Genomic DNA, 24,144 nt, shown 5'->3' on the forward strand with positions numbered 1-24,144 from the left:
CTACGCTTTTTTTGTTCTTTACGTCTTATCACTAACCCACAATACGACCCTTTTCTTTTGAGGCATGAGTTTTCCAGTCTGTCAAATGGGCAAATCCTGCCTTGTAGGATCTTTGTGAGGATCCAGTTAGAGCTTGTCTGTGAAGGAAGGCACTCGAAAAGTAAAGTGGGATACACACAAAACTGATCATTTCATTTTCTCAGCTGTGTCCTTGCCATGTATAAAATACTACTCACTTTCCATTGGCTGGTGGAGCCACCAGATTGAAGCTACTATCACTGGTCAAAGTTAATTCTGTATACACATTCTTAAGAACATCAAACACTGCCCAAACAATGGGAAGCCTCATGACACTTCCTGCGCTCAAATTCCATCCATTTCCATCATTACACCTTTTTCTCTTTCCTTGCTACAACTGGGAAAAATTAAGGTACTTAGAAAGGAACAGCAGGGAATGTCAAATTTAAGTAAATTTAAGTTCCCCTAAGAACTTTTTTTTTTTCCCTGAGAGCAAGTGATGTCGGATAACAGAGAGGAAAGACCAGGGCTGGGGATGGAGAGTCGACCCCATTAGGGATCTCTCTGGCTGCAATTTGGCAGGCACTGTCCCTGCCTGTCACTCAGAGGCTTTCCCCAGCCTTTAGTGTTGGTGGTGGAATAAGGCATCTTCTGAATACAGGCCATAATTTTAGTTGAGAGTGAACCAGTGGTCCAGGGTAGGTGAGCTGCGATTCCAAAGGGTGGGAGCGGGTACAGCCACCAACCCTGGGCAAGCAGGGTTCTCCGGGTGACCTTAGACAGCTTCCTCTATGTGGCTTTTGCCTATAAACTGGGGGTACTCTCTGAGAAGAGCTTTTCAATAAATAAAAGCATTAACAGCAAGAAGAATCATACAAATAACATAGCAATATAAATAGCATAGAAATAACATAGAATAATATAGACAACAGGTTTGGCTTGGGGTTGAACATGAGAAGGTTGCTACAGGGAAAGGGGTCCAGAAATGTCCTTGGGAACTCACTGGTCCTACAAGGCAATAACAGCTGCCAGAGCCTGCTGACTGTGGGCACATGAGGAAACGGAGACGAACCAATCCCAGCTGGGAACATAATCAGATAAGAAGTGGTCTTCCTGTCTGCGGAGCCCTTCGCACTTCTCAAAGTGACCATTTGACAGTTAATATTATTCTCCCCATTTTACAGAGGAGGAAACAGAGACCCAGTTGGTTACATTACTTGTCAAAATGGCAAGAACCTGGCAGTCCCAGAAGAAAGGCAGCACTTAACAGCAGGGACTCGAAGGCAGACTCTTCATCCTGGCTCTGCCATCACTCACTGTGTGACGTGAGGCAAATGCTTTAGTCTCTCTCTGCCTCAGTTTCCTCATCTGTAAAAGCTGAGTGGATTACCTGAGCTAATATCTGTAAAGTGCTTAGAACACCCGCTGACATATATCAGGTGCCACATAAGCACGCTAAAATAAACACATCAACTCCTAGTGCCTGCCTCTGCGACTCCCAAACCAAAATGGGCCAATGGCAAAATGCTACATGTGTGCCCCATCCTGTGGGAGAAATTCAATCCCACTCAATATCAACTAAGGGTGGTCATTTGGGGGTGGAAAGAGAGGACAGGGCTTGAGGAAGGTGGGGAACAGGTACTTGGCAAACATCCTAGATGCCCTGGGGACCGTCCCTGCTTCCTCTCTCTTTGAGGACTTTGCCAAGAAGGAACACACAGGCTGGATAAATCTGTGCCAAGCAGGAACAAAATGGTATCTGGTCTGGACAAGATGACAAGTTAAATATGCCCAGTTTACCACCAGGGGCAAACACTGGCTCCCAGCCCTGTTCCTCCTTTTTCTCTTTGCTTTTGGTGGATTTGTTTTTGTGGCTGCCAAAGGTGCCTATCAGGAACGACGGGTGATTTGCTTTTGGGCAGGGCTGTGAAGATGTCAGGCAAACAAGTTACCTTTCTCATAACTCTGGCCCTTGCAGGCTATAGGATGACTATGACAGAATGCTGCTTCCTGAAGCCACCGGCACATACACACAGGTGCTGGGTCTAGGAGCCAGGAGTCCAGCTTCTAGCCTAGCCCTGCCTCTATGGGGCTGTGTGTTCTAGGGCAAATACTTCTCCCTCCCTGCTCCTTACTGTTCTCCTCAGCAAAATGAGGGTCTTGGAGGGGTGGGGTGGGGGTGATGAACTTGAAAGACCTTTTTGGCTCACATCTGTGAGTTTAGAGCAAGCATTCTGGGGCCAGAGCTGCAGAATTCCGAATGGCTGTCGGGTGGGCCTACCTTCTCCTAGCTCCTAGGCCCTCTTCTGCAAGACTCCGTTTTTATTATTGATTTGGCAGTGCAGAAGAGTGTCCTATGTTCCTGGCTCAGCCCTGGTGGAAACAGAAGATAGACTCCAAAAGCAGAGGATGGCAAGTGAAGTGTGTCAGGCAGGGCCTTCTTTACCTCGCTGCCCTGTCCATCCATCTCGAGGTTTTGAAGGCACCTGGTTTTACTGATAATCTGGGGTGAGCATGAAGCTGCTGGGGGAAGGGAGGAGCTATAGGGGCTGAGGAGATACAGTATAGGGGAAGGGGATGAAGGCCCGGCCAACTGCTTCACTTCCATCTTTCTCAGCTCCTTCCTCAGAGCGGCAGGGGAGGCAGAGAGTCAAGCCCACTCCTGACCTCAAGGAGCACAATCACATTCTGTGTTTTCCTTTCCCAAAGAGATCAGAAGCTTCTGGAAGGGTAGGGGTCCTGGCTTATCTTTTTTTTTTTTTTTTTCCTTTTCTATTCCCCGTGTCCTAACACATAAAGTGCCTGCACATGTGGTGGTTAAGCACACCAACCCTAGAGTCAGACTGCTCTGGTGTGAATCCCGGTTGTCTTCTACTTAACCGACCTCAGTTTCCTTGTCTTTAAAATGGGAAGAATGATAATTCCTACCTCATAGGGATCTTATGAGGATTCAATAAAGTAATACTTATAGGACATTTAGCACAGGGCCTGGCACTAGGCAGGTGGCCCAGAAAAAGGCTTACCAAGATGAATGGAGCTGAATTGCTTCTGGTCAAAATTCATCATCACAAGAAAGTCACATGCATATTCCTTTCTTGCTACTACAAATCACGCCTACATTAATTTATTCATCAGCTCTGTGTCTACAGATGGTGCAAAGATCAACTTTACCAAAGCCAAGCTCAACTCTCCTAAGTTTCAAAATCAGTGAGGTTCCTGAACTTCTACTACATGCAAAATATTATTTTAATCATTCATTTCAACCTCTTTCTTCTCCAAATACTTTAATAAAATCGGTAATTGTAGCCTGAATGACCCAAATTCCTCCTACTTTCACTTTTTACCAAAGTGCTTCCCCCATCCCACGTGCCACAGCAGCCAATGCCCAGCAGGCAGGACCCCAGAGGCACAAACATTAGGTTCCCAGAGCACTGGGCAGCCCAGAGCCCAGGGGGCCTCCAGCCCCCAGAAATGCTGGATCTGTGGGGCTGTGGTCTCTTCACACAGTGCCTGGCAGGGCTGTAGGATGACAAGAATCCCTGCAGGAACAGACATGCCTTGGTCTTTTGCAACCTGTTCAGATACTGGTTGAGGGTAATGAATGGAAAAGAGTCACAGCATTAATCGCTCTGATCTGGAGTTGCCAATTTGGCTCATGCTTGGACCCACCTCCAGACCCACAGTCTCCTCCCGCACAATGACTGGGCTTGCTTGAAGTGACCAAAGATGATGCCGGGCTCCGATGGGGATCATTGCTGGCCAACTACCCAGAGAAACATTTCGCTAGCACACTCAGTGACAAGGAACTAGAATCCCAAGCACCATGGAAGCCTCACTTCTTCCAAAAGATGCATTAATCCAGCCCTCTTGCTGAGGGCTTGTTCATGCATCTCACCAGTACCTACTGATCAACTACTCTGTGCCACACAGGTGCTATGCTAGGTCCCTAACATGGAGCTACCCTAAAATTAAAACACAGTATAACAGCAGGCACGCTGGGATGAGGAGCTAGGAGGCTAGTTCCAGCTCTGCCACTAACAAGTAGTGTGACCTTGGGCAGGTCATCTCCCTCTCTGGGTCTCAAGTACCTCATCTATCAAACCCAGGACTGGGCTGAGGATGCCTGTGGTCCAGCTGTTAAAGATCCCGGTTAAATAAATAATAAAGATCCCGGATCTATTAAATAACATCCCTGATGTACAAATATTGGCAGTCTTGATCAAAGTACTCCAAGCTTGTAGAAAACACAAGCTCAGCAACCTACCAATCTCCCCTTTGCCATGGTAAGGGCTCCTGTTTGCTACCTGAAAATGTAAGAACTCACAGCCTTGGGATGAGTGAGAAGTTGAACTGGCCGCAGGAAGAGTCACCTGGAAGGGCAGTGGCAGTCTGAGGGGGGCCAGGTGGCCTTCTTGATGTGATATGAGGGATCCCTGAAAGGCCTCCCCTGCCCCAAATATCTGCTCCCTATCCCCCAAATCTAGGGTCCTGCATCTGGAATTCCACCATTTGAGACAAAAGTTGGGGTTTTTTCCTTTTCTTTTTTCAGCGTGGGGGGCAGGGGGCGGGGTGGTCTTTGATTGCAGACACCTTCAAGCAAAATACACACAGCCATGAGAAGTGTGTGGTTCCCACCCTTTTAAGCTTGCCTGGGTCTTCCCTGCCTGCAGTAGGGGCCTGGCAGCTTGTGGGCCCTGGGTGTTTGGGGCTGGAGGAGTCGGGGGGGGGGGGGGCCCCAGAAGGGACCCAAAGGGGGTGGGGGGGGAGGGAGGGCCTCCTGGGCCGACTCGAGGTCTCCTTCACCAAGTCCCAGAGGGCCTGGGAGACGGGGGCAGGGAAAGAGAAAGAGCACGTGCAGGATTTGAGTTCTCCAGGAGGGCTGGGAGTGGGAGAGTCTAGGGAAAGAGCCGGTGCCTCCCTTTGGCTAACCGATCCCTTGGAAGAGCCAGCTCAGAGAGCGGAGGAAGGGAGGGCGGGTCAGGAGACAGGGTGGGGCCTGGATGAGAGGAAACTGTAAAACCAACCGGGCGGATTCACGAAAAATTCCCGAGCGTGGTGAGGGTAGAGGGTGCTGGGCAGCACCCCAGTTTGCCAGGCCCACGCTCCTCCAGTTTGCCCGGCCTGTTCAGACTGGTTCGCCCACCTTTCCCTCCCTGCCAGCCCCCTCGCCTGATCTCTGAGAAAGCAGAATCCGGGACATGAAGCAACCACAGCCGCTCCGCCCGGCCACTAGCGCCCCGGACTCCGAGCCCGCCCGCAGCCCCCTTCCTGCGGCTTTCACTCCGCTGCCCTGCCCGGCCCAGGCGCTCCGCCCCAGCCCCGCCCCGCTCTGGACGCCCCACCTCTAGCCTCGCCCCTCCCCGGGCGCCCCGCCCGCTCCCTCCCCTCGGCGTCCCCGCGGTCTCTCTCTCCTCCCGCGGGAGCCGTGGCCCTCCCCCCGGGCACCCCGGCCTGCACCCCTCCCTCCGCGCGCCCCTCCCCTCGGTCGCAGTCTGTTTCCCGGGCCTCTCCTCCGCATTCTCACACGGCTCCAGCTCGACCTCCCCACCCGCCCGCCTCCCCGGGAGGCTGCGGCCTGGCGCTGCACCGCCCCTGCCCACGGTTACCCGGTTACCGCCTGAGAGGCCGGCGCCTGCCCGGGCGGGCAGGACCCGCACTGACCCCGCAGGGGGCGAGGCGGGGCTGAGAGGGGCGAACGCAGAGCCAGATCCCCCCGCCGCCGCCGGCCGCCCACCCCCAGGCAGGGCTTCGTGCCAGACCCGGCTGCCGTTATCTGCTGGGTGGAGGGCAGTGCCAGCTGCAGGCGTCTCCGAGGCGCAAACACTACCCCTGGCCCCAGCCTCCTTCCCTGCAGCCTTCTGCCTTCTACCGGAAACAGCCACGGGGAGCCAAAGGAGGATCCAGCAACAGGAGGGAGGCAGGGGCTCCACCTCAGAGGCAGGGCCACACTGAAGCCCAGCTCACTACCTGCTGGGTGACCTTGGGCAAGTGACTTCTCTATGCCTCAGTTCTTGCAGCTGTAAAATTGAGAGAGTAATAGTATTCACCTCACTGAGTGTTGTGTTTTGGTGCCGGGCACATAATAGGGACTTCATAGACAATAGTTACTATTATTACCTCTTCCCCGACATTTGGGGTTTGGCAGAGGGATGTATAGGCTACATGGTCACTAAGGATCTGTTAAGCAAGGGATATGTGCAAGGGAGGTCACATGGTATGATGCAAGAGTCTTGGAGTTAGATGTGGGGTTGAATCCTGGCCCTGTCACTTCATAGCTGTGTGTGACCTTGTAGAAAGTCTGTCTCCTGTCTGAGCTGAAGTTACCCCACAGGAAAATAGGGACCGTAATGCCCATCTTCCCGGCCAATGCTGGATTCAATGAGATAATGTACAGGGAGTGCCCAGGGCAGTTCTCAGCACACAATAGTGCCTCTCAGTAAATAAGAGACGCAGGATGGAGAGGACAGGCTCAGTTTCTGCTACAGAAGAGCTCTGGGCAGGTAAGACCTATGGGAGAAAAATGTCACTGAAGAGGATGAATGTTAGGTGCTCAGCATGAAGTCAGTAGGAAGGGCTGAGGGAGGGCAGGCCCTCCTGTCTAGGAGAATGAAACTGCTAAGGGTGGGATGGCAGGCACTGGTGGAGAATGTTTCCGAATGGGGCCTGTCAGTCCTCAGTGAAGCGGCAGCCACTGGGCCTGAGAAGGGATGTAGGGGTGCTGGAATGACTGATGTCAGCATCTGCTTTATTGGAGAGGCCCCAAAGATGGCTTGGCCATCTCTCTCCCATCCTGACAGGAGAACAAAATGAAAAGGACAATTGGAAAATGAGCCCTGAGTAAAATCTCCCCCCTTTATAATGACTGTGAACGTGGCCAGGCATGAGCATGGCCCTGGACTGTGGCTGTGTGACTCTGAAGCTGGGTTCCCTCATCTGTAAAATCGTGGCCCGGCCAGATGCTTTCTAGGCCCCTGAGCTCCTCCCTTCTTGAAAGCAGCATTTGCTCTGATCCGTAGCAATGTGGGGGAGAAACCACTCCTAGAGGGTGCAGGGCCCATCTTCATCCCATCACCCATTCCATGAACTGGCTGGGAGCCCTCTTGAATGAAATGGAAATGAAGTGGGGCTTAACAGTGGGACAGCCTCCCCAAAGCAGCTCAGGAAGACCAGCTGTCCCACTGAATGTGTGATTCTGAGAGCTGGAATCAGCCTTTCAAGCAGATGTCCAGCCCTCTTACTTACAGACAAAGAAACAAAGCCTAGAGAAGTGAAAGGACTTGCCCAAGTTCATGTGTCTCTTGAGAGGCAGAGCTACCTTTCAACCCACTGCACCATATTGCTTCAATTAATTTCACTAACAGCGACAACAACAACAAAAAAAACCAGTAAGCTGGTGACCAAGGCCATCCAAAGTCTCTTTGAGTCCACTTCACGAAAGCAAAATGGAAATGCCTTAGCTTCACTACCAGATAAGAAAGTGCTTTAGGAAGTGAGAACACTGCAAGCACCCCAAGAACTGCCACAAACACTGTCCGAAGCTGGAGGGGGTTAACTAGGTGGGCAGTTGGCAGCGGTTCCTGCCAGGTCAGAGGAGATTTGCCTTTGTGATCAGTACTGCAGGCTCCATGAAGACAGTCCAAGGACACTGGGCTCTGAGTACTAATATGCATTTTTATTCTGCAATAATTTTCATACTGAGTTCAAGAGGCACCAGCTCCAAGTACATAAAACCAAATCAAATTAAATTAATTGATTTTATTGAAACCTGCTGCAGTTGTATTCAAGCCCACAGCCAGGGGCATGACCCTCATGAAATACCAAAGGGGCTTTTGAAATAATTAAATTAATCACACCCTGAATTCTGCACAAGGGCTTGCTCCTGGACTCATAGACAGGCACATTCCCGGTCCCAGCAACGAGCAGGAGAGGAGCATGTGGCCGCAACACAACCACAAAATGTGGTGCTGCCTAGGGGAGCTGAAGACTCAGACTTCTCATTCCAGGGTAAGCCTTTGTTCATGCTCTTTTGGCAAACATGCACATACACACACTCTCACACTAACCCATACACATAGTCACAACACCACTCTCACACACACACACACATATATACACACACACACACACACACTCATCTGCTAGAATTCCTTCTCTCATAACCTCTTTCCACGGTTCAGATCAGTGCTCACCTCACTTGAGATCCTCCTTCTTTTTTAAGAGTGGAGCTTGCTCTGTCACCCCAGGCTGGAGTGCAGTGGCCGGATCTCCAGCTCACTGCAAGCTCCGCCTCCCCAGGTTCCGCCATTCCTCCGCCTCAGCCTCCCGAGTAGCTGGGATTACAGGCCCACCCGCCATGCGGCCTAGTTTTGTATTTTTTAGTAGGCGGGGTTTCACCGTGTTAGCCAGGATGGTCTCGATCTCCTGACCTCGTGATCCACCCGTCTCGGCCTCCCAAAGTGCTGGGATTACAGGCTTAAGCCACCGCGCCCGGCCGATCCTCCTTCTTTAACCCACCAGGACCCCTCCAGCACTTGGATGATGCATTTTCTTGTTGGCTGCTGTTTCATAAGCGCTTTTTTTGCATCTCTAAGTAAAGGCTAGTAAGCCCCTTGAATGCAGAGAATGGGCCTCCCTGGCTTCTCCGGATCTCTCAGAAAGCTCGGCATAACCTAGAGTATGAATAACTTAACCACTGTGAGTGCTGTGCACTTGGAAGGAGCTCCAGACATTTATTAAGCACCTACTGTGTGCTAGATACTGTTCAGATGACTTTAGACATATTAACTCATTTAGTCCTCACCACGAGCCCCCACCCCCGACATCCAACCAAGTTGTGATTGTTGTCCTTATTTTACAAATGAAAATAGAGAGACACAGAAAGGTCAAGTAGCTTGCCTGAGGTCACCCAGCTGGCAAAGGGAGCAGGGGTATATTACTTTTTAGGAAATCTTAAGCCAAAAAAATTCTATACATCCTGTTGCTGATCAAGAGGTGGATCACCTTGTGCTTGAACACATTCCTACAAACAAGTATGGTTACAAAATCCCAGCATTACAGGGACACTCACCAACCCTTCATTTTACAGAGGAGGAAATTTGCAGTCCAGGAAGGGGAGGGTTCTTGTCCAAGGTCACAAAGCAATTTAGAGGAGAGCTCCCAGCCTCCTGTTGGCCCACAGCTCAGAGCAGCTCTGCCTGGGAGAAATGTTACTGATTATTCCAGTTCCTCCTGCATTCGAATCTAAGACAACACTCCGATGTAGCCCGTCCTTCAGAGACAATGAGTGTCCAGTGATAAGCAAGAACTGCCCCGTGGAGCTGCCCATACTCTATGGCCCAGATCCTCCTCTGTATTCAAGGAGCAAACTTGGGCAGAGTGAGGGGACCTGGCCTTGTTAGGGATCAGACTCCCAAACTGTGGCCTCATCAGCACCTGCTCTAGTCCTTGTTGTAACCTGCTGGGACACCTTTGAAGACAAAGCCTGTCTCGCTGTCCCTGTTGTGCAATGAGCTTTCGAAAGCCCCTGGCCATCACCGCCGCTCCCCGCCAACCTCTGCTCCTTCCACACCCCACCCACTACCAAATGCTATGCCCTCAAGGTTAACTTCAAAATAAAGCCCTGGAGTCCAGCCAATAAGAATCCCCTCCCTGGCTCTGAGAACTTGAGCTGCTTAGTAGGAATGGGGAACTTGAACATCGGTCCCTCTTTGCAGGGTTTGCACAGCTCTGTGACCAGCACACACATTCTCTGCCACATAAGCCTCATTTTACAGATGAGGAAACTTGGGTAAGGGGTGGGGAGAGGCCTGCATGCCGAGCTAGTAGGGCCTGGATTCAAAGCTGGATTCAAAGCTGGATCTTCCCTCTTTTTAAAATGACCAACTATTCTTATTAACAGTATGGCATGCCTGTCTGGCACACTGCATAATACATTTTTCCCAGATTTTTTGACTGAGTTCTTTGATTGCCTCTTCATAGGAGAATAATTTTTTTAAATTGTGGTAAATGTTTATATTTATATATGTGTAACATAAATGTTATTTTAACCATTTTAAGGCAAAATTCAGTGGCATTAAGTACATTCACAGTGTTGTACAATCATCACCACGATTTCCAAGACTTTTTCATCAACCCAAATAAAAACTCTGTAACTGTTAAGCAATAACTTCCCAATGTTCCCCTCCTCTGAACCTTGGTACCACTAATCTACTTTTCATCTCTAAGAGTTTGCTTCTTCTATTTATTTACTTGTTTGTTTATTTTGGGAGAAATAAGAACACTGGGTAGGAAGAATTTGCCTATCATAGATGCTTCATAGAAGAAGAATCACACAATATCTTGTTGCCCTTTGTGTCTGCAGAGTCAACTCTCTTCACCAGTAAGCTGGACTTCTCTGCTTCTCAGGCCCCCGGTTTCTCCCTGCCTCCCTCCCAGGGATGCCGTTGGGGTGGGAGTCCCGACATGAGTGATGTCATCACAGGGAGGGCCAGTCCTGTGGAAGCTCAGGGTCCCCAGTCCCCAGCAGGTAGAAGCACCTGGCCTGGTCCTGAGCGTTACCGACAGGACCAATGAAGCAGCATGTTAGGGGGCAAGAAAAAGGAGTTTCCAGCAGGCAGATGGGGCAAGGAGTGACCCCCAAAGCGTCCAGGGGCCCGGGCACTACACTGCCACAGGTGGCCGGGGCGAGCCGTAGATGGACCATATTGGGCACATTTGGTGATGGTTTTGCTGAAGTGGGCCTGGAAGCTGCTGTCCATACTGGAACAAGCCTCTGGCACCTAGTGGGCGCCTCCTGAACTAGAAGGTGGCTCAGTTGTGTTGTCCTTACTGGATGGGGGGAAGTTGAGGCTGTTTCCCCACTCACAGCCCCCGGCCCCGGGAAGACGCCTCTTCCTCTGACCTCAACCTCAGCTGGAAACACAAAGCAGAGCCTGCTCAGCCCCACCCTTCTCTGGTCCTCAGAACCTCGTGCTACCCTTCTACCCAAGCTGTCTGCGCCCGCTCTCTGCACAATGGCCATCCGGAGGTAGTCCTGTGTCCGGTCCTTCCTTGGCCGGAGGCAATATCCAGACCCTTCCTCCACCCTTCCAGGCCTCCCGCCCACTCCTGAATCTCCACTTTGAAAGCTTTCCACGGACAAGTGATCTCTCACAACCGCCTTCACTTCCCCTCCCAGTCCAACCTGCCCCTCCCACAGGCCCCAGCCTACCCATTTCCTCTGCCCTTTTCACCCTTTGGCGCCAGAACTCAGCTATTCTGAGCCTTTGGCCCAGCTCTTTCCTCCTTCCAGCTGCTCCTGTGCTGGGGCCTCCATCTCTTGCTTTTTCTCTTTGGAGTTAACTGTTACTTAGCCCTGCACCCTAACAAAGAAATGCACCCTGAAAGCCTGTGGCACTAAGGTATGGGGGACATCAAAGGTAACCAGACTCAGCACAGACCTAACACTTGAGTTACCTATTTGGAAATGTTAAATGCAGGCCACTGCATTGCTACATTGTGTGTGTGTGTGTGTGTGTGTGTGTTTGTGTGCGCGCGTGCACCAGTAGACTCTGGGTCCTTTCAAGAAGCTTTTCAAAGCGATCTTTCTCCCCCTTGCCAGAAACAATTAATAGTCCTTTTTTGGTTACCTGAGTTTCTTCCTTCTTGTATAACACAACAGCCACAGGGTTTCCAGGTTTCTTTGAGAAGATGCTATGGCAATGACTGCAGAGCTTATAAAAGTACACAGAATGGTATGTTTGAAAAGATCATTTTCTGTATTCAGCTCTGAAAAGCTTTCCCTAAGAGCAGCAACAGTCGGATAAAGGTGACTGCCCACATAAAACAGTTTCAGTAGGGTTTCAGATCCCTTTCAGAGTGTGGGGAAGAGAGAAGGGAGGGGAAAGGACTACCAAAAGGAAAAACAAGTCCACATGCTTTGATTTGGCCTTGGTGACCAGAACAACACACTCTGAGGGTGCCACAGTCAATATTCGCTTCACTGAGCTTCTTATCAGGCTCCAACCCATGGGGAACAAAGGGCAGAGCTTGGCAGGAGCCCAGGTGCTGTGCGAGGGTTCAGGGTGAGGCCTAGGCTGATTAAGCTGTCCTGGGCCTTTAGGTCAGAGGCTCCCTGCAAAGAGGTCCTTGGAAAAGGCTTATTGCTGCGAGACCACCTCCTGGGATCCCTGCACCAAAGTTTTCAGGTCTGGAAACTGGCAAATTTTTGCTTGACAAATATGTGGTTGACGTGCAGGTTTTTCTAAACATGACACAAACCCCACAAGTTATAAGGGGGGAAAGTGGTAGATTTGATTACAAAAATACCACAATCCAAGTTAAAAACAGACTGGGAGAAAATATTTGCATTATAAGTTACAGACATAGGTTTAAATCTATAATATACAAAGAACTCCTATACATCAATAAGGAAGAACATGAAATATAAATGTTCGCCAACATGATTTAAGTTGCTCAATCTCACCAATAATTTTTATTAATAAAATGTAAACACCAACTTTTAGGTGCTGATGAAGAAATAGGGGAAGGCAGATCTTGTAGATAAGGGACACTAGATTAAAGAGCTAGAAGACTTGAAAGCTTATCACCTGTCCTATAAGACTCAGCAAATCATTTTCCATGCTTGGGACAATGTCCTAGTTTACATTTTCATGGAAGTTGCGTAAAGGATAATGTTGGTCTTGTGTCTCTTGCATCAGGCATAAACATGGCTTCTTATACCTATCCCCCTTCTCAGAGCAGCTCAGAACACTTACCACACCTTTCTCCTTGACCCTCACCTCTCTGGAAGATTAGAAGCAGAAGATTTATTGGATCAACTTCTCAGCTGTGGAATCTGAGCAAATAGAAGGGAAGTGGCTGAGGTAAGACACCCCGGCAGCCCTTGATGAATGTTGCAACTGATCCGGGGCACATGCCCTGTCCCCAAGGGGGTCTGTGTGTACCACGGGGTCTGCTGTCCAGATGGCTGCATGGGGCATGGGGAGCAGGCAAGGGCTACACAATAGAAAGGTGAGCTGTAAGAAAGTGCACTGACTTTATTTTCAGGCAACCTCGGGTTGGGACTCTACCTCCTACTGCATATGCTGCTGCATGCATTGTCCCATCTTTTTGCATCCTGGGTTCCTCTTCCATAAAATCGGCACAGTACTCCTCACCTCCCAGTCCCTTGCCTTGCCATTGTCCTTACCACTCAATTGGACATATTTCAGAGACAGCCTTACCCTGCTGTTACTAACGGTTTCAGCTCCCCAAACTAGATCAGATGACTTCATGGGCTAGAGCTGTGTCTCCGGAGAAGTCAGGGATCCCAGGGAGCTGACAGCACTGGGGCCCTGCCATCATCACTTTTGAACTTGCAGCACCTGGCACACTGTGTTGCACATGGAAGGTACAAAATAATAGCTAGAGAATGAAAGAAGGAAACTATGGATGAGGGAGCCGAGGGTCAGAAAGGTGAAGTGTCCTGCCACAGGCCATATGACCCATTAATACCTGGCAAGCACTGTGCAGTCCACTTTCTTCTTTATCAAGGGCAACTGGAGAGGAGAAAACACAGCCAAGCATACTGGCTCATGAAGTCTCGTGTTTGCCAGGGAAAGTCCCATTTTACATCTGTTTTTTTCTTATGATTAAAATAATAACAATGCCCGCTTTTACTATCAAAAGTGTCCCTTTTTTTCTTAAAAATATGAACTGCTTCACGAATTTGCGTGTCATCCTTGAACAGGGGCCATGCTAATCTTCTCTGTATCATTCCTATTCTAGTATCTGTGCTGCTGAACTGAGCACAGAAGTGTCCCATTTTGGATGATAAAGTCTCTGTTCTCGCTGTTATGAGGGCGAGTGGATGGAAGGTCTCTGTGTTTCCCTGACTCCATCTACTCTCCCACCCCTCACCTCTCCTGACCTGCCAGAAACACAATTAAATTGTCACTTCATTATCTATTCATTGAAAGCCACACTTGAACTGCACTCCCCACAAAGGCCACCTTCCCCCAGCAAAATCTGCCTCAAGGGTGCCCTCATGGCCTGTGCAATGGGGTGACGGGGTTCTCAGCTGCTTAACTGCCTTCCACTGTATCACCAGCAAGTGGACCAAAGATCCTGCCTCAGCATTCTTAGTGTGCTGAATGATGGGCACCTGCTTGCCAGGACTGTGCCAAAGAAGCCCTCTACCCACACCCCACTAACTATCCAGTCTTCCTATTCTGCAGGGGCATTTGGGCCTGAACAGGGACTCATCCATCACAGCTCCTGGGGGGCCTGGCAGCCTCTCCAGAGAAGGATGCGCAGGCTGAGATGAGAGCTGGGGTCTCTGAGATCTACCCACCTGGAGAAATGCTGGATTTGAGGGGAGGCAGAGAGGCATCATGAACACAGAGAAACTTCCCACCCAGGGGAGCTCACCAAACCCGGGGCAGCCTCAGGGATGAGCATTTTCAGACATGTTCAGGAAGGCATGGCTAGGATGTTGGATCAGGGGATGGGGCCAGCCCTCCCACTGGTCCTCAGACCTTTAGAGGAGGCCAGGAGGAGAAAAAGAGCCACTGACACCTTAACAGAGTAAGCAAGTACTCTTGGGAGAGCCCCTCCACACCTATGAAGTCATTCAAAGCCTGGGATCCGGAGGTGCCTCTCCCAGAGCCTTCTTCAGTTCAGTCACCTCACTAGGCCCACCCCACTCCTCTGCACCTGTCCCTTCTGCACTAACAGATGACAGAGACCCCCACTCCGCCCCTGTATGACTGCAGAGGCCTCTGTGGTTGCTGCCCAGGCCTTTCATGGAAGTGTGGTGCCTTCGCCAGGACTAGCCCTCTCTCCGCCCCACAGGGCAGGGACCCTTCACTTTCTGGTCCCACAAGGAGCTGTGCCCTGGGTTCTGCCTACAGCCTACACTCAACTGTCTCTTACCAGCCGCCTACCTGAAAGTGGGGCATTCAATCTGGAACCTGAGGTTGGCAGGGCCCAATCTGCTGGGCCTGGACCCAGAGACTCCCTTGGCAGTAGAAGAAGATGGCACCAGGTCTCACTTAACTCTTTCTCTGGCCCTGCCTGAGCTCTGGAGCCCCATGGTCCAGTGCTCCCAGCCCTGGCCCCAAGTTAAACAAGAGGACAAAACCCAGCTTGTGACTTCTTCCCCAAGCTGCCTGACACCTGTTTTCCCTAAGGGAGGAACCCAGGCTGGCTTTGGCCATCTCACCCCCTCCTAGAGAGCAATGGGTATGCCACACTGGGCACTCCTTGAGGTTAGGCCCTCAGCCCTCTTCTGAATTCCTCTCTCCTTCTAGCCCTCACTTCCCCTACCTAGGCCAGGCCCTTCACTCTGGGAAGAATATCCCAGGAATCATCCATCACCAAATTCTAGGAGCTGATCTCAGCAACTACGCGGCTGGAAGGAACCTGGAAAATCCACTGTGCCCATGATGGGAATGACCATTAATGCCTGGAGGGCAGGGATGCTGTACCCACCCCTGCAGCCCCAGCCCCAGCGCAACCCAGACACGGCTCTCAACAGAGGCTTCCGGAACCGCGCGTGAGTCCTAGCTTGCTGTCTCCCTGGCTGCCCTGGAGGCTGGCCCAGAGCAGGCACATAGTAGGCATCTGTGAAGGAAGCAACAGGTTCCTGCCGGGTCCTAGGTCCTGGGCTGGACACTCTGACTACTTTATGTGGGGCAACAACCCTACAAGGTAGATACCATCATCCTGTTGAATGGATGAGAAAATGGAGGCTCAGACAATGTAAGTGGCTTCCCTGAGGCCACTTGGCAAGTATCAGGCCGGACTTCAAGCTTAATCCTTCCAGTATCTGAAGCCTGTGGTCTTTCCGTTTTCATGTCAGTCACTCAATCCATGCATTTGGGGATATCAAAGCCGAATAAGAAGTAGCTCCAGCTCTTGGGTAGTTCATACTGAAAGAGGCAGACAGTTTTGTTCACAGCTACCTGGGACAAGAAACGGACGTGGCCAGGCCTGCCCCAAAAGCTGAAACCTACTGTGTAGGCTGTAGGCAGAGGAAGAAGGCCACTCTTCCTCTGGAGTTTGAGAAAGGCATCTGAGAAGAGATGGCAGTGGATTCGGCCACAGACAGGACATGATGAGGCTAAGGACGCATTGAGAATGGATTTTAAGCCGGTGGGAAGATGGGTCTGCATCAGGGGCTTCCCAGTGCCCTTAAATGTCATGATGGCCTGTCAGGCAGCCATTTGCACAGCTTGGTGGAGCAGGCAGGGGTGCAGGGAGGACTGGAGGCTGGGAATCTGCCCAGGACCTGTTAGGTTTCTCAGCAGGAGCTGCAGGCCTGAAGCAGGTGGGAGCATTGGGAGCTGGGAGCCGAGTTTGTGTGCCCTGCCTCCATGAGTGTGTCTGGGAGATTCAGGCGTCCTCCTGGCCTCCATCAGCGGGAGCTGGGGGAGAGGGAGACCAGTGAGCTCTGAAAGACACACCCACCACATCGTTGCACACTTATTTTTCCCACACACTTGACTGGCGTGACCCACGGGGTCACAGGGAATGGCCTTCACTGGGCTGGCAAGTCGAGGGCAATGACAGCCCTCAGTTCCTTGGGCAGCCCCTCCTTCAGGGAGCTGGCCTGGGGCAAAGAGGGCCTTCTGCTCTGTCCCAGGCCAGCCTGCCACAGTGGGGGTGGGAAGGGCCGCCTGGTCCTGTCTGCTTCTCGCTTTTTCTGCTTTCAGGGTCAGCACAGTTCAGGGAGGAGACACTCACAGACTGTCCGAGCACAGGCGCTGTCTAGGGGGTGGTGGGAGGGGAGTGTGGGGCAGGAGAGGAGCCTCTGGCATAGCCATGAACTCACTGCAGAGCCTTCCCAGGCCTCAGTTTCTGTTCTGAGAATGGAGGCCTTGGAGCAACTTGAAAGCTTCGACTTTCCTCTAGTTCTTGAACATGCCGTCTTCCTCTTCCCAAGATGTTTCCAGACAGGAGTGGACAGTTAGTTTACTTCAAGTTTTGCTAGTTTTCTATTCCTACACTGTGATTTGAACAGTCCTGCTGTGTTTATGATGTTAGACCCAAACCTGACTAAGAAAATCAGTAGATCCCCTCAAAGTCCAGGAAACTTATGATGATTAAGCTTCCACTCCACGTCAGGCCCCACACCAACTGAAAGGGTTTATGTAGATTATCTCATTTCATCTTGACATCAACTCTGGGAAGTGGCTGTTATCATCTCCATTTCCCCTAGTTTGGCGTAATTTCTTAAAGTCCTGCAGTGGTTTCCCAGGACCTTCAGGATAAAATCCAAACTCCTCCCAGCCCACTTTTCTAGCACCACACCACTCCTAACTGGGCTAGTCCCCTCATGGATGGACTGCTTCTCCCACACACAGTCTCAGGGTCTACGATACATACCCCTTTCTCATCCATTCAACTTGTATCTTTCCAAGGCCTGACAAATCCTTCTTCTCCCCAAGGAAGAGCAGGCAGTAGTGGGAGGCAGGTGAGGCCCTAGGGCACCACACTTAAGGAGGCACTCACTGTCAGGTGCCAGGCCTACACTTGCACGCCCCTGAGAGTGAGCACTTCTTTAAATTTTACACTGAGTGCCTCACTTGCCTCATCCTTGTCCTGGCCCTGCCCCAGAGACTCAATGCCCAACCCAAAGGACCTCTCCCTCCTCCAAAGTCCACAGCCCTTCTTAGTGGGTCCTGTCACTGGACTGTGTCACGGGGACTGATCTTGATGCCTCGTGTGAATGTCCATCGCTACAGGGCAGACACCACTTGTCCCCTGTCCCCATCCTAAAATCAACAGGGCTTGCTCCAGCTTCCAGACTGGCTCCCCATCTGCCCTCCCTCCTTCATCCTCCACCCCATCAACCTAGAATTCCAATTCATCTTTTAGAATCCATATGAAAATTATGGTTTAGCATTGTATAGCCATTAAAAATTACGTTTCCACATGGGTGAATTCTTCTATAACCTGGCTGACCTGGCTGCAAGAAGAAAAGATTAGATAATTTGACTATACAAACAAATTTATATGACAATTCCCATAAGTAAAGTCACAAGCAAATAATAAACTGGGAGAAAATATTTGTCACATATATCATACACAAAGGGCTAATGTCACTAGTATATAAAAGATTCTTAAAAATGGAGGGGCAGGGCCGGGCGCGGTGGCTCAAGCCTGTAATCCCAGCACTTTGGGAGGCTGAGACGGGCGGATCACGAGGTCAGGAGATCGAGACCATCCTGGCTAACACGGTGAAACCCCGTCTCTACTAAAATACAAAAAAAAAAAAAAAAATTAGCCGGGCGAGGTGGCGGGCGCCTGTACTCCCAGCTACTCGGGAGGCTGAGGCAGGAGAATGGCATGAACCCGGGGGGGCGGGGCTTGCAGTGAGCTGAGATCCGGCCACTGCACTCCAGCCTGGGCAACAGAGCAAGACTCCGTCTCAAAAAAAAAAAAAAAAAAAAAAAAATGGAGGGGCAAAGAACCAAAAATCCAATAGCAAATGAACAAAAGATATAAACAGATAATTCACAAAAGGCAATAGTAAAAATGATCATCAAACATGAAAAAAATTTCAACTTCACTCATAATAAAATAGGTAAAAACTAAAATTACAATGAGATACCATTTCTTACCAGTGAGATTGGCAAGAATTCCAAAACTCGACAATAGCATCTGTTGGCAAGGTCGTGGGAAAACAGGAACGCAAACTGACACAACCCCATGGAGGGGAATCTGGCCACACCTAACAAAACTACATCCTCTTCAACTTGATCATCCCATTTTCAGAATCCCAAGCAGATGAAACACACATGCACAAGCAAATTAGCATTATTTGTAGTTGCAAAATATGAGAAGCCACCTAAGTGGTCATCCGTAAGAGAGCAAGTGAATAAACCATGATATATACACACAATGGAGTATTATGCAGCTGTAAAAAAGAGTGAGGAAGACCTCTGTGGACTGATATGAAGTGATTGCAAGGAAATATTATTGAATGAATAAAGTAAAATGTAAATACATCTAAATCTATATCTATCTGTCTACCTATCTATCTATATATACGCTACCTTTTCTGTAAGAAAGGGGAAATAAGACAACGTATAATTTTGCTTCTCTTTATACAAATAAATAGATGCATAAGAAGAAAACAATTAAATTGATTACCTACAAGGAAGCAATGGGTTTCAAAGCAGAGTGACATATCTAACTATACCTTTCTGTATAGTTTGACTTCTGAAAGCATGTTAATGTCCTACATATTTTTAAAAATTAAATTAATAAGAATGAGAAGGAAAAAAACCCCTCAAACTGAAAAAAAAAGAAACCTAACTGTAGTTCAAATAAAGACTATAACCACCCTGAAGGATAGAAAAAATCAGGAAGGAAAAACTAATCCTAGTAATTTATGAACATGGCATGGTGAGGTGGGGATGAAGGGAAGGAGGTTTGTTGGTTGTAGTGATTTGGGTGAAACAATTCTGAGAGTATTTTAGATGTAATATAGGATGAGTAAATGAGTGAATTTTGTTGACAGTTTGGGGAGCCCAGGTTTCACTGCTGAAGAAGGACATGCAATTATGAGAGGGGGAAGGCAGGAAACAACCCAGTAGAGATGGATTGGAATTAGAGGTATTGGTGTGGATTCACGATTTCTAAAATACAAATATGTAAGTGTATGTGCATGTGTATGGGTGAATAATATGTGGATGTATAGGTATATGGATGCATGTATTTCCTAGTTTTGTCCCCTGAAAGGGCCAAGGTGCAAAGATACACAGCAATGAGCAAACCCAGATCTGGGTGTCTAATACCATTCCTTTCCTCGATAAAAGGAACCAGAGCCCCCCAGAGAAATGACTGATTCCAGGGCTAGTGCAGGATAGGTGCAAGATAAGCCTGGAAATCTCCTCTATACCAGAAAGTAAGAACATACTCAAAATAGGGATAGTGGTGTATCAAAATATCATAGGTGAGAAATTCTAAACCACTGGAAAAACCAGAGTTCATCATTCTATGCAGATAATACATAAATACATTCTATTGCTTACAGTAGAATGCCAAGGGTCCATTGGCAAGAATGGAGGCAGTGCTGGAGTTGGAAATGCATCATTGTGCAATCTCGTGTTAATGATTGGATAAGCCAAGAATCATCAATGGGTGCTACATCTAGGGAGAGACCGATGAGGAGCAGGGTACTGCATGGTTTTAAAATGTCTCCCCATAGACCACTTGCTAGTTCCAAGGCAGAAAAAAAAAATCATCCTATAATGGAGAAATCAGACACTGCCTGGACTGAAAGATCAAAATTAACATCACCAATGAGGGCCTCCTGATGATGACCTGAGAAGAACCAAGAGGGCTTATGCAGGGTTCTGGCCAAAAATACAAAACCTAGATCTAATCATGAGGAAACATCAGACAAATTCAACATGAGGGAATATACTGTATTACAAATAAGTGGGGGCATTGTATTCTTCAAAGATGTCCATGTCATAAAAAACAAAGAAAGGCTGTGAAAAGGTTCCAGATTAAAGGAGATAAAGAGACACAACTAAATGCCATATCCGACCCTAGATGAGATCTACTGGAGGGAGAAATGCTGGGGAGAACATTATGAAGTTAACTGACAAAATAGGGATACAAAGGATAGATTAGATAAAAGTGTTGTATAAATGTTAAATGTATTGATCAACCATGCTATGATTATGTCAGAGAATATGCCTATCCTTGGGAAGCACATGCTGAAGTATGAAGCGGTGAACTTACCCTCAGATGGTTCAGGAAGAACACGTGTGTGTGTGTGTGTGTGTGTGTGTGTGTGTGTGTAAGAGAGAACACAAATGATTAAGCAAGTGCTGTAAAATGCGAACAGCAGGTAAATCTGAGATATGAGAATATGAGGATATTCTTTGGATTATTTTTATGTTTGCAGTTTCTCTGTAATTTAAAAATTTTCCCAAATAAAAAATGTAAATGTATGTTCCAATATTTGAAAGATGTTCTCTTATTTGTAGGAGTGGACTCTCCTCAGCCAGGGGACTGCCAGCAGGCAGCCAGGCCAGGGAGGAGTTCCTAATCAAACCCATCTGGGTTCAGTGTGTGGCCTTGGAGAAGTGACTTGACCTCTCGCGTCTCTGCACCCTCCTCTGGGGCCATGCCCACCTCATGCTCTTGGAACAATGAAAAGAGATGATGCCTGCAAGTACTTGGCCCAGGCCCCCCATAGTGTGGGCTGGACATCTACGGGAGCTATGACTTCACTGGCGGTGTTTTCATCAGCATAAACCCCTTTAGGGCACAGAGCTGAGAGCTGTCTACATTTCCAAGAGCCACTTCTGGTCTGGAGCAGGACCGTGAGCCAAGAACAAGCAGCACCTGCTGGAGGGTGGCTTCCACCAGCAAAGTGGCCCCCTCACCCTCCTGTTTCACCCTCAGGCCTCAGCTTCTAGAACTCGGGTGTCCTCATCTGCAAAAGCCTTTCCTTTTGGCTGGCACTTCTTCAAGGCCCCCTCCTGGTGACTCCTGTGGCACCTTGCTAGAACTATTCTAGTCCCTTCCTTCAGCTCCTCCTCTCTGGGTAAGGGACCCAAGGTGGCATTTCAGTGTGGATTCATTTATGGCCCCATTTTTCCTCTTCCAGGGAAACCTTTTGTGACAGTGCCATCATTCTTGTGTTTCTGGCAAAAGGAACTATAATCCCTGGTCAACAGGAAGGTGTGTGCATGTGTGTGTATACACGTGTGTGTGTTTGTGTGTGTCTGTGAGCTGTGGACTTTCTTGGAGGCCATGACATCAGCCCTTAGGCCAGGCCTGGCATGTTGAGAACTTGGGTCCACCTTGGGGCCAAGGCCTGTGCTTGCCCCTCCCACCCCACTCTGTTCTTCTTTTGCCCCGGGAGGCCGACCCCTGCAGACACAGCAGTGGGCTCCCTTGCCTCTGGCCTTGTGTCAGCTCAGCCTGTAGGGCCCTAAGTGGAGAATGGAGGAAGGGAGTTTGGGGTTTGGAGTTGGGGTGTTTAATGCCTTGTATCCCTTTCTTCAGGGAGGCCTCAGACTGGCTGTATCCTTGGACCAGAGGTCACAGCCCCAGTAAGGTCGCCCCTCCACCCCACCCTCACTGTCTCTGCTTCCAGCAGCCCCTCCCTCTCCTTGCCCCTTTAGTGCCCCCGGGTGTAACAGCTCCCTGGTGTTCACAGCCCTGGGGTACTGCACTGGGTCTTGAGAGTTCCCTGCACCTGGCACTGGCCTTTGAACTCAACTCTCCAAATTGTCTACAAACTGGAGTTTGCCACCTGTTTCCTGCCAGGCTCCTGACTCATGCGGACCCCTGTGGAGGGAGGCAGTGCCCTCTCCCTTAAATGTATTTGGTACTTGTCTGCCCGGGAGGCCCCACATTGCCATGCTCAGGGAGGGCATCTCAGGGAGGGCATCTGCCGCAAAGCCATTCACACTGCAGAACAAAAGCAAGGGCTGCCACGTCGGGCCTCTTCTGCCTGCTGCTTCTTGTTCCAACTTCATTTCATCCTTTCATAAGTTACTGTTCTGTGAGAAGCATTACAAGAAGGAAATTAAAAGAGAGAAAAGTTGGTGGAGGAATACCTGTCTTTCTTTTTTTGGTTTAAACCTTTTGTTATGATCTCTTTAGGAGCCTGATCCAACTAGAGGGACATGTGGCAGAATATGTTCTTCAAAATTAGTTCTGAGAGACACTTGGGGCTCTTTATTATTCATTCTATTAAAATCAAAATATTAGCTGATGCCTGTCGCATCGTCAGAGCGGGTCTGGCAACTTCTCTGATGCATTGTCTACTTGAAAGTAAAGACGAAGGCCTTTCATGTAGAAGCCTCTATCGGGTCCATTCTGTTCTCCTGCTTGCAATGACAGAAAAACCCTGGCCTGCTCTGTGTCTGAGACGCTGACAGATCCAGGGCAAAGCAGTGGAGCCCATCATGTGTCCCATTGTGCCAGGGCCCTCTGGGCAAGGCTGCCTCTTCCGGGGCCCTACCTTTCCCCAACCAAGGGTGGCCATGGAGCAGCAGGAAGACCCCTCCTTGTCCTACGAGTGTGGCTTCTCATACCCATTGATTTTGAAGTGGGTGGAGGGAACAATGCCAGGGACCACTAGGCTTAAAGATCAAACTGCCTTGCCATTTCCTTGGATGCCCTCTGCTGCCTTTACCTCTGGAAGAAATACCACAATGCAGATTATTCCATTTCTCCAGCAGGAACAAACCAATCTGGCTGTGGTGCTCTGCTCTAGAGCCACCCAGAGGTTGTCCTGGTGATGTCTTCAATTGGGGCCCTAGGTAAATAGAGAAGTTCTTAGCTCAACAGAGGCTTGTCTTTTCTGAGGACAGTGGGTGGGACCAGAGTCCCCAACCAATAAGGGATCCTGAATGGCTGAGCAAGGCTTGTGCCTGGTGGCTGAATTACACAGCAGATGAATGCATGTCACTTGGGGGCCTTCCAGCCAGCTGTGGAGAAAGACTCTCCTATGCTGGATGTGGGGAATGTGGGTGCTGCAGGTGGTCAAGGAGGCAGAGATTCCTGGGGGCTGGGTGGGCTTCCCAGGGTTGGTGGGATTGGACAGGTAGTTAAGCACTGGGAAGGAGAGAGAAAAGGGAAGAGCCAGGAGGAATGTGAGTGACAAGCTTGGAAGCCAGGATGGGAGACCATCTCGGGAGGGGCAGGAAAGGAGCATCTGTTGGGGGAGTGGTCAGAAGTCAGGCTGGAATGCCCTCAACTGCAAGGAAGATATTTCTCTCTCCTTCCTTCCTTCCCTCCTGCCTGCCTGCCTGCAAGGAAGATATTCCTCCCTCCCTCCCTTCCTTCCCTTCCTTAGATGGGTCAGAAGTCAGGGCTGGACGTCTCTTGACTGCAAGGAAGATATTTCTCCCTTCTCCTTCCTTCTCCTTTTCCTTTTCCTTTTTCCTTTTCCTCTTCCCCTGTATGAGATATTCCTCCCTCCTCCCTCCCTCCCTCCCTCCCTCCCTCCCTCCTTCCTTCTTTTCCTTCCTTTCCTTCCTCTTCCTTCCTTCCTTCCTCTCCCTCCTCCTCCCTTTCTTTCCTTCCATTTCCTTGAGCAATCCTAAATTCAATATAAATCTCCCTAGACCTATCTTGTTGATAAATGTTGATTTCCCCAGCACACCT

The 24,144-nt window shown here is 49.6% G+C and overlaps 1 protein-coding gene and 1 non-coding gene across 2 annotated transcripts in view; both read right to left on the reverse strand.

Annotated features, from left to right (window-relative positions):
• Window positions 1–24,144, reverse strand: part of ZBTB7C (zinc finger and BTB domain containing 7C) — a 312,925-nt gene that overhangs the window by 129,851 nt on the left and 158,930 nt on the right. The window lies entirely within an intron of this gene.
• Window positions 13,703–13,809, reverse strand: LOC116271575. The gene has a single exon (XR_004180188.1). It is a non-coding gene; the product is annotated as a U6 spliceosomal RNA (small nuclear RNA).

This window comes from Papio anubis, chromosome 19 (genome assembly GCF_008728515.1).
Source record: "Papio anubis isolate 15944 chromosome 19, Panubis1.0, whole genome shotgun sequence".
Classification (NCBI taxonomy): Eukaryota; Metazoa; Chordata; class Mammalia; order Primates; family Cercopithecidae; genus Papio; species Papio anubis.